The following is a 19,287-nucleotide window of genomic DNA, read 5'->3' as shown; positions in this document are numbered from 1 at the left end:
TCCCTCTAGGATAAAGTCAACCGCATTACTTGAAGTGTGAGACTGTGGGACCGCGTCTTGGTCTCGAGATGGACACCCTGCAAGGGATGTCAGACCACTGCGAGTTTGAGTGTCTGTGTGCAGGAGCCTCAGCGTCTTGTGTCTGTGTGTCGGAATGAAAGTCCTTTTCTCCTTTGACTAGCTCAGCAAGGGATGATGTATATATCCCAAAGTGGTACCCCCTGGGGATATACCTTGCTGTGTCATGTTGGGCTAGGATAACGGAAAGAATGACCCTTACACATAGTTATTATGGAGGAGATGGTAGGCCTGCTATCCTGCTGTGATTCTAAGAATCCTCAGGCATAATGAATGAGGCTTAAGCTTTTTGGAGAAAACCCCATGTCATCTCTGGACATTACCGTAGCTAGGTAAAAGGTCAGTACTAAGAACCGTTATGCAGTGTAATAGTAGGGGAGAATATAGGTGAAAGGTTAGGTGACTATCTGAGCATATATTGGGGTACCTATATGAAACATAATACTCCAATACAGAAACTGACTCTCCCGGACACATACTCATACAGTCAATGACACACCCAATCACATATCAATACAGCCACTTAAACATTCAACCAAACACTAATACAGCCTCTCAAACACCCAAAAACATACTGATACAGACACTGACAACCCCAGTCACACACTAATACAGACACTAACACACCCAAGCACATATTGTTACAGACACTAATATACCCAGACATACATCAATAGAGCCACTGACACACCCAGGCACATACTGATGCAGTGTCTGACACACCCAGATACACATTGCTACACAGTGACACATCCAGGCACACACTGATACAAATACTGTAACACCCAGCCGCACTCCAATACAGAGACTGACATACCCAGGCACATACTCATACAGTCAATATTAACAGCCACTTAGACATTCAGTCAAACACCAATACAGCCTCTTAAACACCCATATACATACTGATACAGCCACTGACACACCCAGTCACACACTAATACAGAGACTAATACATTCAGTCGCACATTGTTAAAGACACTGACACAATCTGGCAAACACCAATATATCCACTGGCACGGCCAGGCACACACCAATACAACCACTGACACACCCAGGCACACACTCATACACCCAATAACACACCCACTGACACATCAATAGAGTCACTTACACACCCAAGCAGATACTAATACAGACACTGACACACCCAGATACGCAGCTACTAACACACCCCACCAAAACACTTTTACACTCACTTACACACCCAGCCAAACATTGATACAGCAACTGACACACCCAGCCACACTCTGATACAGAAACTGACACACCCAGGCACATGTTCATACAGTCAATGACAGACCCAGTCGCATATCCATAAAGCCACTTAGACATTGGACCAAAGACTGATACAGCTTCACAATCAAGCACACACATACTGATGCAGCCGCTGACACCCCGAGCCACACACTAGTACAGATATTAACAGACCCAAGCACACATTGTTAAATACACTGAAACACCCACCAATATAGCCAATGACACAATGAGGCACACACTTATACAGCCACTGACACACCCAGACACATACTCATCCATCCAATGACACACCCACTGACACATCGATAGAGCCTCTTTCATACCCAGGCTCATGCCGAAACGACCACTGACACACCCAGTCTCACACTGATACAGTCACTGACACATGAAAACATTAGTTAGCTTTAACCAGATGGTGCTTCTAAAAAGAAAGGTTTTTCCATAGAAGCTATTTGTAATAGTTTTTAATTTAAGGGTATGGTAAGGGAAATTCAGAGAAGCAATTAGCTTCAGTGTTTGAAAAACATTAATTCACGACTGAAAGCTGGAGTAAACTAACAGCAATGCTTCTTCCCTGTATCCAAGAATGCACCCACAAAAGGTATTTTTACATCGATAAGCATGTGGCATTTCCCAGAGTGAGTAATCATCTTTACTCAATTAATTAAAAGCAGCTGGTATTGTAATGACTGCAGATAATGATGGTTCTCTCAAGGCTGCTGTAGAGGGGGACTGCCCTGCTGTACCTGCTTTCTCCCGCTTCATCCGGTTGTAGACCCTTTCATGAACTTGTCCCATGTGAATACTTCTTTGCAATGCCCCTGGATAACTGCTTGCCGCTAATACTGGACTGCACATATTCAGCAGTAACCTTCTTTTCCCCTGAAGGTATTGTGAAAAGTTACTATGCAACCCTTTGTTTTCTTGCAAGTGGTATATCTTCAACCTCATTCTCAATAGGTTCTAGAGGTTCATCCTGGACAAAAGATGAAGCTTAAGCTATTCTATCAAATTATTTACAAAAGTGAACAAAAACAGAGCACCATTGCTTCTGAATCCTCTTTCTACATAGTTCACTGGAGAAATAACTGTTTTGGGGTGTGAATTTACATGTAAATGGGTGGGGTCCTAATGCGCCCAATCAAAAGGCAAGATTCGAGTGTGTCATCGAGCAAATTAGTGATTACAGTCTGTAGATTTGTGAAGACGTGAAACTAATAAATCAAGTAACTTTGTTGAAAAACAGATATAGGGTGTCATATATATACTTATAAATATGTTGACACTGATTCCATTAATGAAAGTAGAGGCATGAACATATTTAAAATAAGTTTGTAAAGTTTCAGCGAATCTGTGATTTGAAATTTGAAGATATCATTTGAGATGTTATGTCATCAGTGATATCACTGACCATGTCATCTGTGATGTAAAGTATGAGGTAACAAGCATTGCATTGTGATGGGAATAAGCTATGGTTAACTTTGGTAACTTTAACAGCACCTAACTTTAATGTCCCTGTTACCTTTAATTTTTTCAGTGAATTCCTAAGGATTTTTTAATTCTATTTCCTAACTATAACATCCCTGCAACCTTTATTTTGTTTTGTGAATTACAAAGGATTTTTTAACTCTATTTCCTAACTATAACACCCCTGAAACCATTGCTACCTGAGTGACTTTCTAAGGTCTTTTTCATTTGAATTTCTAACTCTTACTTGTGACCACTGAGAGTAGATGCATGTTAATAGCTTTATAGGTCAATTAGTGGGTGCGTTTGTGGCTGTATTACTCTGTGAGTGGGTGTGTGAGTAGTCGTATGGGTTTGTAAGTGGATGTGTTAGTGGTTTTATGAGTGTCGAGTGGTGTATGGAATGGTCAGCAGATGTTTGTGGCTGTATGGATCTGTCAGTGGATGTGGAAGTGGCAGAATGGGGGTGTGAGTGAGTGTGGAAGTATCTGTGTGAGAGTGTCAATAGCTGTGTGAGTGAATGCACCAGAACCAAACCTCACCTGCCCCTTTATGATACAAGACAACACAGTTTTCAACAATTGTCTACCTAACGGGAATACTTTCTTTTGGGTAATTACTAAGAGCTAATGTATTGGTTAAATGTCCAGTGTGTATTCTACATTACATCTGCTTAATGGACTACAAGCAAATGTCTCCAGTGACCTTGTATGTGTTTCAGCAAATAAATTGTTCCTTGTGCATCTATATCCATAAATCTGTGATATTATGAATTGTCCTATAGAGAAGAAAACAAGACTACAATGAGGTAAATCTCTACCAAACAATGATACTTTCTCCTAACTATATAAAGTAAACGTTTCTTTGTTTGGTTGAGATGTCCTCATATACCAAGGCATTAAGAACGCAGGTAGTCGTGTTCAAAATCCCTAAGGAAATTAACATAGGAAAAACACTTTCTTTGACCTACCTTTTTCTTGGCCATGGACTAACAGGTCACTGCAAAAATTTACATTAGGTGTGGGTGGAGAACTCTGATCCACCAGCGGAGTGTGCGAAGATTTGCCTACTACGTGGAACGTGGAGTAGGCAAATCTCTACACACTCCGCAGTGGAGTGGAGATGGCCAGTCCCCGCCCCCACCTCCCCTTTTAAAAATTAATTAGACATTAATTAAAACAATAAGAAAACACTTACCTGTACTGTGGCAACCCCGAGCTGCCCGCCGTCTCTCTCCTACATTGGGTGATAATTGCAAAACAGAGGGTCCCGGATATACAACTGGGGCAGCGGTGGTTCTGGGACCCCTCCTGATCTCATGCCTGAGATCTGATTGGCTGCCAACACTTCAAACCAAGAAGTATTGCCAGCCATTTCGTGACTCAGTTGAACTGAGTCACAAGAAAAAAGATTAACAAAACAACGAGGCTGGGTAGAAACCCCCTGACCCCTAGGGCTCTAGGAGAGGTCCCACAGGGATCCTCCTGTGCCACAAACGTATTTAAAATAAATCATTTCGCAGGAGTCATGTTGGATTTGTGACTCCCACTGAAAATAAAATAAAACAAAGTGCAGGCTCCCCCGCTTCATTTAATTTAGCCCCCCCCCACATGGGCCAGGTAAAGGGGCGGTTGAAAATAATGATGGGGCGCCTGAGCCCCCCGCAGCTCCGGGGCCCGCCACCTCCCTGCCTGGGGCTGAATACAAGTGAAAGGGGAGGCCAGTTCCACCACACAGCCCTGCGGATTGCCACCTTTCCTGGGCAAATCAATGTAGAAATGCAGGGAAGGCCCAATGGCCTACCCCGTAGCCACAGAGACCACCACCTCCCCAGGTCTAACATAATGGGGGATCTCAAGGGTGCCCCCTGCCACGGGGACCACCACCTCCCTGTGGCCAAACTGGTTTGTAAATAAGTGAAGGGGTGCCCCCTTCCCAGGCCGTTTCCGGCCCTGGGGACTGCCACCTCATCAGGGGAGGCCCTGTTCTTGGAAGGAGGGGGGCCATGCAGCCCTTCTCCTGGAGCTCAACATGTCCCAGCAGACTGCCATCCCCCAGGGCCAGATCCAGCAATGTCCTGGATGCCCACCACAGGGCACCACAGGCTAGTGCTCTCACTATGCCATAGCAAACTGTGTACTCTGCTTGAGCAAGCAAGAGCAGTTTGCTCTTGCTTCCTCAAAGTGGAGCACACTTTGCTTTTTCTACAGCTCCCTGTGTGTAAAAAGCAATGCTGGCTCCCGCAGGAGGCGGGAAGCTGGCTGGGACTGCAGGGGCCTTGAGGCTCCCCCCACAGTACAAAACAAAGGTTACAGAGACATTATAGTTAGGCTCAGGTTTTACTCGTACAAAACAGAAATTCAGCAGTTATATATCTTGCACCCCCGCAATGCACTGCTCATGGCCCCACATACTGCATCACTCATGAAATGGTCAGTAACATTATTGATGACATCATCCACAGAATTTCTGACATGCCCACTCACAACCCAATATAACCTTTTGTACTCGCACTTCAACTTCCAGACTACCATTCTCAAAATCATTGACACATCCATGCCAGTACTTACGCACGCACTCATTGATTTAGAGCTCTACACAGCCATCCACTCAGTCACCCAGACAGCCCTCATACACCAACTCACTCACTAATACAGCAATTGTTATATCCACTCATATACCCATATAGCCACTCAAACACTGTCAGTCACCCATAGAGCTACTCACACACCTACTCACTCACCCATAGAGTCAATCACACAGCCATGTACTGACCTATATAGTTATACCCAGACAGACCTCAGTGTAAACGCTGCTATCTGAGCTCCACTGTGTTTGACGTCAAAGAGGATCTGATTGAGGACAGGGGAAACGTTCACAGGCTTCAATACTGTGAAAATCTCCATTGGGGTCGCATCGGTGGTAAAGCAACAAGCTGCAGGAGGACACGAACATTTTAACTTCATTTTTACCTTCATTTGAGCTCCGGGACTGCGAGGACCAGGGCGCCGTGCGAAGAGCTTACCGGACGCACCTGGGCCCTCTTCCTGACTCCTCCTCTCTTTCACTACTTAAGCTATACCCACTCTCGCGTTAGCGGGACGCGTGCGGGGCTAAGTCCGGGGCGAAGCCCGGGCCAAGGGCGGGCCCGTTGTAGCCCGTTTGAGACCGCGAGAGACCGGACCGGGCCTCCCCTTTTCAAACTGTGGACTAAACCGTATGTGTATTTTTAAAGTATTTTATCTTACTGGTTATTGACTGTTGCTACTAACTATCCACAGGTTTACTGTAGTATACACAGACGCATAACTACTACGATCTAATTATTGTGTTCCACTTAACTTGAGAAATGGCATCTAAAGCGGGTAGGAATGTTGTGTCCAATGGTAATCTTACAGGCACCTTAGACCATTTTATAGTAAGAGCTAACTCTGTGATTGATCAGGGCATTGAACTCATGGAGCGCAGAGTTTCGCAGGACCTTGCTGTAGCTAGGAGATCCTCACTGGGCCTTCTTGCGACTGCGCGCACCCCTAATGGCATTGGTGCTAAAACTACCATCTTACCCCTCACCCAATTTGTGGATGATACTTCTTACAGTGATCCCTCGAGTTGTAATGATCCCGTGACCAACTCGAGAGATTTATCCCCCCCAGTGACTAGACATGGACCGATTTTGCGGAAAGAAAAGGGCAATAGTAAAGGGCTGATTTTGAAAACCAAGCCCAAAGCCTCTAGGGAAGCCAGTACTAAACCAGGGGGAGCTAAATTAGCAAAACGATGAAACATTGCAGTCCCAGAGGTAGACTTAGTGGCCAATGAAGGTCAGGGTAGCTGTACCCCACTTTTAGATGACACCCATCCAAAGTCCGCCGGGGATCATTCTGTCCATACACAGGTTCCTCTTACTTTCCTGCCATATGCAGCTGGGGAGGCAACACCACCACAGCAAATAGATTCACTGCTGCGCACTCTTCTGGGACCACTGGAAAAAAGGCTGGATGGCATGGTGTTCCTCCTCACAAAGCTTGAACAACAAATAAGGGGAATTTCAGATGGTGTCAATAATAAAGCACGCCCTCCATGCTCCTGCAATTGTGCTTTTATTGCCAGGACAGGAGGGGTAGTGACAGACGCTTCTGTTGTATGTTCAGACAATCGGCCACCCACCATCCCACATGTTGTATCACAGGCAGCCCCAGCTACTACACACAATTCCCCTCAAGCACAACAGGAAGTTAGGCCCTCCGTCAACCACCATTTAGACACCCATACTACAGGAAAGGCCCCTCAGGTTAACGACAGTGCCAACGGGAGGATGGAGCGGAAGCGAAATCAGGGAGAGGCTCCGAGGCCTGTCCCGAGATTTGATCTGCCCCCGGAAGCTAGCCCCTACCTGGCAGTCCTTACAGGGGTCCCAGAAATCAGTGACCCCAGTATCGAAGATTTCTCCAACCTGAAAAATAAGACTTTACACTGGCTTAGCATGCATAGGCCTTTGCCTCCGTATGCTAGAAGTGAGATCATCATGGTTAGAAGGGTGGGTTGGGTGGGGTGCACCCCTAAAAATATAACTGGCGACTGCGTCATAGTCAATTTTCGGGATGCTAGGACAGCAGATTATATCTGTAACTGGGAAACTTCCCGTTCAGATACAAAAACAGGGATGCGTCCCCTCTCCTTCTTTTACCCCAAGGGACGACTGAGGCCAGAAGAAAATGGTTGGACCTATATCCCGCATTCGCGCAGGGGAGGTGGCGGGAAAGCAAGGCAAGATCCCTATGACTCAAAATGGTCCTTTACCCCCTGCTCAAATAGATTCAGTTATCTTGACCAGGTTGACTGACTGGCTAGGCATAACAAAGCAGCACAGGGTACATCGGGGGGCAACATCATAGGTTCTGAGCCAAGTGAGGCAATAAAGGAAAGCATCCTGTCATCTTGCACCCCGGGGACTCCCTCCAATACTGTGGGGATTAATATTAGTCCCTCCCTAGAGATTTCTATACTAACTTCCGCTGTCCAGCAACCGTCAGACATCCTAGAAAGTACTAGTGCTGCCCCACCTCGGCCAACTGAAATTCATCAGCAGAGGTGTTCACTTCTTCAAACGGATCCCTCACCAATCCCCTTGTGTCATCCACAGCTCATGAACTTAATATCATGGAATGTGGCGGGCCTGAAAAATAAGCAGGCCTGCCCAGCATGGGGTTCTTTTGTCGATACCTCTGATGTGATCCTATTCCAGGAGACCTGGGCTAGGGAGGAGGTTCATAGATTGGGGTTTGTGGCTTTTAACATCTCTGCCCGATGGGGAGGTAAAGGCCGCCCCTCTGGTGGTCTGACAACGTGGGTCGGTGTACATCTGGGTTGTAGGGTGGAATCGATCCAGACAAACTCAGACGACATTCTATGCGTCCTAATGACATGGCCCACTTTTTATAAACTGGCACTAGTGAACGTATATTCCCGACCAACTGTTCTGGCAAAGGAATCTAACACCATTGGGGAATTATCTGCTTTTCTTGAATCCCTAAATCGAGACATTCACTATGTGATTGCAGGAGATTTCAATTGCCACTACGAGCCTCAGCAAGGGCTGAATGAGGGGGCATTGTTAGATGAGGATGAGTTCTGGGGAATCCCTCCATGTAGGTCCTCCTACGCAAAGGCATGGACCCCATTGGCCATGCAGATCATGACCCTAACGCTCCATAATTCAGTCAGGGCGGTTAATGGTCGGATGCCCTCAGATATTCCCCCCAAGTGCACGTATAACAAAAAAGACCAGGAATCCCATTTAGACTACGTCATGGTTCAGACCAGGCTGTGGTCAAGGATTGTGGATCTGGAGGTATTGATTAGAACGGACAGCGATCATAACGCACTGTTGCTGAAAATGGAACTCCCTAAACTCTCGAAAACCCATACGGAATCAACCGCTGACCCAGGCCTGGTTACTACCAACAACAGGAGACGGGTAAAGTGGGCGACTCTGCGTGAGAGGAGGGATGCACTTTCAAGTCTATATACACTCATCCTTCCCCTCCTTAAAATGGCAAGCGATACCTGGGCCAAGGGGATGTCCCTGGGTACTTCTGTGAACCTGCTTACTGTCCATCAGGATTTGGTTGACACCCTAGCAGGCATTTTTAATCCTATTATCTCATCCAGCAAGCCCAGGATCACCCCCTCGTCTTGGTATAATGCTATATGTAGGAGATCCAAATCCGATCTGATTAATGCTATTAAAGCTGGCAGTTATAGGCTAACTATCCGTGCCCTTAGGCTCTCCTACAAAGAAGTACTGAAACAGGCAAAAAAAGATTGGGACTGGGTGAGATGGGAGAATTTAGCCTCTGCACTTGCCAACAAGGAAGCGCGTAGATTTTGGTCTATTGTCAATACAGGGTGTGGGGAACCCCGTAACGCAATCGAAGTTAATCTAGATGCGGGGGTGTGGGATTCTCACTTCAAATCCCTATACGCAGCAACTTCCGACTTAGATCTTTTGCCCTTCTATGCACCTCCTTCCGGGGATGCTGAGGCCTTGGAATTCTCCTTAGAGGAGGTTTCCAATGCCCTTGGTAAACTGGCGACGGGCAAAGCACCAGGCATTGACAAATTACCTGGGGACATGTTCAAAGAACAGCCAAAGATATGGGCGCCGTACTTATGTGCACTTTATAACTCCATCCTGTACGGTGCAGAGGTTCCGGACTCGTGGTTGGGAGCAGAAATTATACCAATATTTAAAAAGGGCTCTCCCCTGCTCCCCGTCAATTATAGGCCCATCAGCCTCATTGATGTCCCCCAAAAACTATTTGCACGACTCATTTTAGATCGTTTGCAGGAGTGGACCAATGAGAATGAAATTCTTTCACCATATCAGGCCGGCTTTAGAAGTAAAACATCCACCATGGACCAGATTTTCCGCTTAATAATGCTGTACTGGAAGACTGTGGTAAGAGAGGGTGGCAGCCTCTATATGGTGTTTGTAGATTTACGTTCAGCGTTTGACACTGTCCCCAGGGGTAAACTCTGGGCTGTCCTACGAGATCTGGGAGTTCCCAATTCATTACTGGGGATACTGGTGAGGCTGCATACCCAGAATTTCGCACAGGTCAGGTGCGCGAGAGGAGGTGCACTGTCCGCTAGGTTCACGGTGAACAAGGGAGTCAGGCAAGGGTGCGTCCTGGCTCCGACCTTGTTTTGTCTATATGTAAATGGGTTGATATCGCACCTGGATGCAGTGCCAAACAACGATGCCCCCAGGTTGGCAGGCAAGAAAGTCGCGGCTATAATGTTTGCTGACGACACCTTGCTACTATCTAAGTCACCTATGGGGATACAACGCATATTGGATGGCTTTAATAACTTTTGCTGTGACCATGGCCTACAGATAAGTGTAGACAAGACCAAGTATATGATTTTTAACCCCTCTTCACACACTAGACCTCCACCCACTCTGGACTCGGTTGTATTGGAGAGAGTTCATACATTCCAATACCTAGGTGTCACACTAAGTGAAAATCTCTCCTGGGGTCCCCATCTTGCCAAATCACAACTTAAATTGACCCAAATAGCTGGGGGAATACTAAAAATGTCAAATGCCTCCACATACAGGCCTAGAAGCCCTGGGCTTGAAATTTATAAATCAAGGGCTAGAGCGGCAGCATTGTACGGGGGGGAATTATGGGGGCACGCCGCCAGACCTGGCATGACCAAAGTAGAGAACAATTTCCTGCGGCAGTTGCTCTCGCTTCCTCAAAGTACACCTCTTTTACCGCTAAGGCTTGATTTGGGTATATTTCCTATCCAGGAGGAACTAGCCATTAAACCTCTTAGGTTTTGGAGGAGGCTATGGCTGACCCCCGAACTCCTGCAGTACAGAACTGAACTACAAGAAATATTGAGTCTAAGCAAGGCAGTGGATATTCCCTGGCTCTCTTATATCAAAGATGAACTTTTGGAAATGGGCCTTGTGGATATGTGGCTTAATCCGGTAACAGCCTGCAGTGAGATCTCAGGGAATCGATTTACGGAGTACTATAGATCACGCTGCTCAAGTGTATGGCTGCATGATTCGCAGAATGGGTCCATGACAAAATCATTCTTAGAGATAAAATCTGTCTACTCTTTTGAAGATTATCTGGATGTAATATTTCCTGTTATGGCCAGGAAGCTCTACATACAGTGGAGGTTTGGTTCCCTTCCTTTAGCGTGCCTTACCAGCAAATGGTCTCCGTCCAGGGCCTCCAAATGTCCAGGCTGTGGTATGAATAATGAGGATGAATGCCACATTTTGTTTATCTGCCCTCTCTATAGTAGAGCAAGGAAGAATTGGATTGTACCAATCTGTAGAAATTTAGGATTCAGGAAATGCTCAGATGCTTTAAGGATTCTTAAAACCGACACTGCAGGTCATATTGTGTTTGCACTATCGAAGTATCTGCATGCTATTTGGATCAAAAGGAGTTTCATAATTTCAAACAGTGGCTAGTAGCTCCGGTTTACATTAGATCATGAAATTGTAGATATTTCTTCATTACTGTTTTTATATTGTACAAACTATTTTATGTGTTCTTTTATGGCTGAAATATTGCCAAAATAAAGATTCATGATGATGATGAGTTATACACACACCCACTCACCTATTCATACAGATATTAACACATACTCACTCACCTATACAGTCACTGACACAAGAACACACTCAGTCATACAGCCACTCTCACAATCACTCACTCACACATGCAGTCACTCATATACTCCAACACCCACCCATACTGCCTTTCACATATGCAGTTACTCACTCATATACCACTGACACATCCATTCACTCACCGACCCAGCCACATACACACCCCAAATCACCATTACAGCCCCTCACAGATGCCCTCACTAACCAATACAGCCACTGACTCAGCCACTCATTCATCCATGCTGGCAGTCACACACCCTCTCACCCACCCACGCATACACTCATATACAGGTATTCATACAACCAATCAATCATGCATACAGCGACTCACATACCCTCTTACTAACCCATACAGCCACTTAATCTCCAACTGACAGACTGATACAGACATTTGCACATCCTAGTCACTCACCCATACACTCACTAAGACACCTATTCACTCTCTTATACATAAAGTCACGCACCCACTGAATCATCCATACAGGCACTCACAAACCCACTGATTCATCAAAACATCTTGGTATATATATTTATTACTCATAAACGTTTTAAAAACACTAGATGATGTCATCAGTGATGTCATTTGAGATGTCATCAGTGATGTCACATACCATGTCATTAGTGATGGAATATGTGAGATCATAAGTTGTGCATTGCGTGGGCATGAGTTATAGTGAGGTCAGCTAACTATGACTGCTGCATTTCTATGGTTTTGGATGAGTGAAACTGAGCCTAACTATAACGTCTCTGTAACCTATATATTTATATGTATATGTATATGTATACACAGGCTGTAATGTACCACACGGGGAGAGAGGCTGCAGCAGATGCTGCGGGGGACACACCAGGTACTGCAAGATAATCCCTGTGGCCGAGAGCGGATGTCTGCGAGTTGCCGAGACACGCCACTTGGTGTTTGGCAGTCCCTCACTGTATGGGCTGTCATTTTGGACTCGACTTACCAGCATGCCCCTGTTCTCGAAATAACACGGGAGGCATTACAGCCAATAGCAGAGGCGGGGAGTAACAACGTGTGGAAGGGAGTGGCCTGAGATCGCCACAGGACCTTTAAATAATCCCCAGGTGTGAGGCTCTATTGGGAAACAAGAACCGGCACTGAAGAAAGCACGAAGACTCGCTGAAACGCGTCTGCCTGGTGATTCCTGGACTTTGCTTTTATTTGGCAGAATAAATCCTGGATTGTGTACCTGCATATGTCGGGCTCATTCTTTCTTGGAGTGGGCATTGGGTTTTGATATATATATATATATATATATATATATATATATATATATATATATATATATATATATATATATATATATATATATATATATATATATGTATATGTATAATATATATATATATATTCACTGAAAAAACAAAGGTTACAGAGACGTTATATTTAGGCTCATGTTTCACTCAGTGGCGGCTCGCTGAGGGAGTGCTGTGGGGCGGTGAGGCAGGTGTGGTAAATATTTAAATTACCTGTACTATTTTTTATGCGGTAAAGTCTAGTAAGAATAACTCAGTCAAAATAAGAGGCAGAATCCGTGGTATTAGAGGTTCTGAAAAGGGCTTTATTCCTTACAAAGGAATTATAGTTCGAACTAGGCAATCTTATTCCATCACCACGAAGGTTCAGGAAGGGATAGGCAATACATTATTGACAAGTAACAATATATATATGAAAAGCATTGCATTAAGACAGATGCAGGAGGCGTAACAGCTGATAATACAGATAAGAATACACATACGTAATGAAAATAGGCGTAAATACAGGCGTATACTAGAAACGTCATTTAAAATGATGTCACAAGTGGGTGGATCCATAAGAGAATCCTGCAGTGTCAGCAGAAATATTTGGCAGAGATGCGCGCGCAGCCGCATGACGTGTGATTGACGTGTGATTGACGTGCAACTAGGGGGTGAAGGGGAATTGACATTTAGCTCTACATATGGAGACAGAAGTCTGGGGGGTCAGGTCAACCTAATCCCAAATCGTATCTAATATCTTTGTTTAAGGAACTGTTTTATCCAAAAGGAAAGGTCTCTCGGACGGAATCTATTCTATACTGACTGTTAGTGCATGTACAAGCGTCTATGTGTCTACATGAGATGCGAGGGGGCAGGAATCTTCCATGGTAACAGGAGCTATGAATTACTTGCATAGAGATAGCGAGGCCGAGCTTTTTGCTCGGTAGCAGGAAGGATGTTTACCTAAACTACTAGACAGGAATGCATTGGATGAGGAGCGGAGCAGATAACTTGAAGGCTGAATACAGTTTTTGGCAGGCAACAGGCCGCGTCAGGCACCGCTAGCCGCGCAGGGAGTAAGACAAAGTTCATGGACACGGATGCAGGTCCAGGCTGGAGCATTTCAGAGGCAGAAGCAGGAAAAGGCTTGATGACAGAATTCAGGGCCTACTCGCCTGAACTGTAAAACGTGAAAAGTGAACCATATAAAGTCGGTGGCCAATCATACTTAGGAATGGACTATTTGACCCATTCATGGCGGATCTGAAAGAGGACATGTTGGCGTTGGACGCACATGTATTTGCGTCTTCATAGCTGGAACTGGAGGGAACATACATGTACTTGTAGCATGTACATGGAGTCGTTGGGGTCTAAGATAGGGGACATAACTGGTCATAAAATTCATATTTCCTCATTCCCTCCTTGTCCCCTACGGACCCTTATGAAATATCCATTTTCATCAATCCATCAATCTGTTCATATAGCATCATTTGTTCTTCTTTCTTCTTCCGGGATCTTGAATGAAAATTTGAAGGCGGGATACACGATGTGGCACACAGACCACAAATCGCTGGCCCACATTGTAGACACAAGCAGCAACTGAATAGTATGAGAAAGCCAATACCTAGGAAGGATAGGATCCTCCATCCCCAGGCTGACAACACGCTCCAGAACCAACCGGACCAAGTCCAGGTGCCTGGATTCTGGTGTATCTGGCTTACGATCTTATGAAGTCGAGTTATGGCTTTATATACTGACGGCGCGTTTTCTGGTATGAAAACACAGCAACTTGATCCGATGACCCTACAAGCTCCGCCCCTATCGGCCAGGATGACGTCAAGGACAAGACGATTTTGAAGAACAACAATCCGCATCGCAGACTGCTCCTCTGTTAAGTTGCCTAAGGCGGAAGTAGTTTCATTCACTACTGCTTCAAGGGTTCTAGTTAATCTACGTATCAGCTTACTATTAGTGACTGTACCTATGTAGGGAAAGAAACCTTTATTGAAATCTGTATATTGCTCCCATGCTGTTTCAGTGTAGTCGACAATCGGGAGATCTCTCTGCTGTCTATTGTGTACTAAATGGGTATTCCTATGGTAATCAGGCGGGGCTAGGAAAACAGGTGGTAGATGGAATGCAATGTAACAGGTACCATCCCAATCTAGGGGTAGGCGTATGTATGCGGTGTGACCACAGATGAAGAAGGAGTGACGAGAAGCTCTAAATGTAGACTTGCCTTTATCATTGAATTCTATTACAGTGGTACATTTACTATGGCCCATGTGTATTGAACCGTTCTTTCTTTCACATAATTCGCCTCTAACTGGAAATACTGACATAGCGGGCAAGATTGGTGTAGCTTCGGATTCAACATTCAGGATCATGAGATTAAGTGTAAAGTTACCTAGTCCATATACTTCATTTTCTAGATCAGTTCCTGTTCTTTTGGGAAGTCCCTCCTTGTTAGGGTAGCAGACTTTAAGTAAAACTAGGTTCAAGTTTCCCCAAACCCAGTTGTCATGATAAACTACTGAATTTGAATCTAGGGAATTAATCAAACTAAACCATGCTCCACAGGAGCCATTGTGTGTGAATGGATACGGAAAGAGGGGCAGAACTCCCCTATATTTCTGATAGGGAGGGAGTCGGCCACATATCCAACAATTTGTAGCATTGCTGGTCTGATGAGAATGATGTAACATACTAATGAATGTGTTGTTGCGCAGCGCAAATCTATAGGACAACTCATGCGGGGGTAGTTCGCTAAAAGAATGTTCGGCAGTAGCATTGGAAGCACGCTTGGAAATAGGGCAATACATGTGTAATAATATACTGGCAATGATAATCAGAAGACTTAGAAAAAACATAATTAACAATGTCACTATGCAGTGACTACGAAGTGATTTACAGTACGCATGTTTCTTGAGCTGTTTCTGTCTATTTCTCTCTCTATTTCGGTCTAGAGGATACATGTCAGAGACAAATTCAACCGATTCACCTTGGAGAGGACTTAAACAATCAAATTGTCTGACTTGCTAGACCTTAGTTTCAGTTTATAGTTTTCCTTTTCTGTCTTGTCAACCAGGGGGAGTTTTGAGTCAGTCTGTGTTGGGAATGCAGGGCTGATAATTCAAGTCGGATGATAGTCCATGAAATTTTTTGATATGGCTCGAGTGCAACCACCCTTTACGTCCCTCAATCTTCACAGCTGTCCTTGTGGTCAATAAGACGAGTTTAGGCGACTGCCAGCGAGGCTCCAGCGGGTTCCTTCTGTCGAAGTTCCTTACAAGTACAATATCTCCCGGAACCACGTCATGGGGCTTCACCTCAGTGTTATCGGGAAAAGCTGCAGCTACCTGTGAACGACAAGATTGTAGTGCAGACATCAAGGAAGCCAGGTAATCTGTCAGCATATTACAATCAACATCAGTTATTTTACGAGGTATAGGCGTCCCCCACATATTTGGTGGTCTACCGAAGATCACCTCATACGGGGATAGCCCTGTTCGAGAGTGTGCTACCATTCTCATGTAAAAGAGCGCAACCGGTAAAGCTACTATCCAGTCGACACCTTTTTCTCTACATACTTTGGACAGTCTAATTTTCAGAGTTTGATTATGTCGCTCCACGAGACCTGCTGCCTCGGGATGTCGGACACAGTGGAATTTCCATTGGTAGCCTAACAGAAGTGAAACATGTTTCATTAGCTCGGATGAGAACGGCTGGCCATTATCTGAGTACACGATACGGGGCAAACCATACCGTGGGAAGAATTCTCGAACTAACTGTTTGGCAGTAGTCGGGGCAGTGTAATCTGAGACGGGATACTCCTCTGTCCACCGGGAAAGAGCGCATACAACTACGAGGACATATTTGAATCCTCGACATCGTTCCATCTGGATATAATCCATCTGGAGGACTTCAAAAGGGTGATCGGGGGGTTGAAATCCACCCTGTTCTACAGGTACGCCTTTTCCTGGATTGAACTGACAACAAATCATGCAGGTACGTACTTTCTGTTTAGCTGCTGCTCGCAAGTGTTTATTGAACCAAATGTGTTGAATACTGTCTAGCATAGCTTTCTCTCCTAGGTGCGCTGGACTATGTATTGTGTTAATGATGACCTGAACCATTGAGTCGGGGAGAAACCATATAGATTTTCCCTTCGTCATCCATCCTTGATCCGTTTGGATCCCTCCTAATTCAGTCCATCTCTTTATTTCTTCTGGTGTAGCATGTGTCTGTATGTCAATTACATCAAGGGCGGGATCCTTAACTGTCATGCAGTGTGTTGGTGTCGGAACTATTGTCTTTGTCGTGTCAGTTGTATGAGTCTGATTCTGAGCAGTCTGTTTAGCTGTTCTGTCAGCTAGGTCGTTACCCTGAGAAATAATGTCAGTCACTTTTGTATGGGCTTTACACTTCATAATCGATATTGCAGTCGGCAGATGTATTGCATCTAACAGAGCTTGAATAAGGGGACCGTGCTGGATGTGGGCACCGTGAGAAGTTAAATAACCTCTCTCTCGCCAAAGCACGCCGAAGTCATGGACGACTCCGAATGCATAACGTGAATCTGTGTATATGTTGACTTTCTTATTTTTGGCTTGAATACAGGCTTGTGTCAGAGCGATGAGCTCTGCTGCTTGAGCTGACAAGGTATCGATACAATTTGTTTCAATAATTTCAGTGTCTGTTGTGACTGCATAAGCGGCCACTAATTCTCCTGTACTTGTTCTCATGCATGAACCATCTACATACAATGTCAGGTCTGGGTCTGATAATGGAATATCTGTCAAGTCTTGTCTGGGTTTCGTCGTAATAGTGATAACTTCAATACAATCATGTGCCAATGGGTCTGTTCCACTTAATGGCAAAAGTGTGGCAGGATTTAATGTACCACAACGTCGGATTTCTATGTGTGGCTGGAACAATGTCAATTCATAACCCGTCAGTCTTGCTATAGTCAAGTGTTGTGTTTGGGTCCGGTTCAAGAGAACCTCTACTGCGTGTGGTACTTGTACTGTCAATTGATGTCCTAACACTATGGCATCGCTTTGTCTGATTGCTAAAGCTGTTGCTGCGACTGATTTCAGGCACGCAGGAAGAGCCTGAGCTACGGGGTCTAATGTACTAGAAAAATAAGCACATGCCTTGTGTGATCCTGCTTGTTCCTGCGTGAGTACTGACAAAGCAGTACCTTCACGTTCTGTAACAAAAAGTGTAAAACGTTTGCTGTAACATGGCGTTGCTAAAACAGGTGCTTGGCATAAAGCTTTCTTTAAGCTTTCAAAAGCTTGTGTATGTTCCTGAGTCCAAGGGAGGACAGTCGATGTCGCTGCCTCCTGTGTTGTCAACTGAATGAGTGGTTTCGCTAGAAATGCATATTGAGGGATCCACTGCCTACAGTACGAAGTGAGGCCTATGAATGCCCGTACCTCCTTTTGTGTCTTGGGTGGCGGCATGTTAACAATTAACTGGATACGGTCGGGTGTAAGCTGTCTTCCCCCCTTGGACAGCAAGTGCCCAAGGTCCACAACTTGCTGGACACAGAATTGCAGCTTTGAAGGGGACACTTTGTGCCCCTTGTCGGCTAAGAAATGTAAAACCGTCAGTGATGCTTTTTCACATTCAGGTTCGCTTCGGGCGGTGATCAGCAGATCATCGACGTATTGAAGCAGGGCAGTGTTAGATGGCATGTGGATACTGTCAAGTTCTCTTTTCAATGCCTGGCTATAGATGCTGGGGCTTTCTGTGAATCCTTGAGGTGCGCGTGCGAATTTAAAACTTCGTCCATTTAAACTGAATCCGAACAAATATTGGCTTTCCGGATCGATTGGGACGCTAAAGAAAGCGTTCTTGAGATCAATTACAGTAAAGAACGTTGCTTCTGAATCTATGGCTGTTAGCAATGAAGAGATATCTGGGACCACGGGGTATTGTGGTACAATGCATTTATTTAATTCTCGCAGATCAATAACTAATCGATATACTGGTGGTGCTTTTGGATCTGTTCGTTTAAGAATCGGAATTATCGGGGAATTACATACATTGGAGTCGGTTTCCACGACCACTCCTTGTGCAATGAGCTCGTCAATGATTTGCAGCAAAGCCACTACAGCATCTGGTGGTAATTTATATTGTCGCATTCGTGGTAGTACTACTCCTGTTTTGAGTGTGACTCGATATGGTGTAATGTGCATACAACCTACATCAGTGGGTCCTTGTGCCCATAAATGTGTAGGTAGATTCTGTAACCGGTGATCCATGTCTCTAGACACGTACTGACCTTTAAAGTCACGCAAAAATAGTCGTACTCCTTCCGGAGAACAACATATTACAGCTCCTAGAGCCTTCAATGTTTTTATACCTAACAAGTTTTCTGGACATGATTTCGTAAGTAATAGATCTGTAGTCCGTGTTAACGGACCGACTGTGAATGCAAGTGGTTGTGATACTTCGTTAATAGTAGGCTTTCCTGAGAAACCAAGGGAAATATTTTGTGAGCCTGAGAGGGG

This window comes from Triturus cristatus, chromosome 9 (genome assembly GCF_964204655.1).
Source record: "Triturus cristatus chromosome 9, aTriCri1.1, whole genome shotgun sequence".
Lineage (NCBI taxonomy): Eukaryota > Metazoa > Chordata > Amphibia > Caudata > Salamandridae > Triturus > Triturus cristatus.
The sequence above is the reverse complement of the archived record's forward strand: the minus strand, read 5'-3'. Positions refer to the sequence as shown.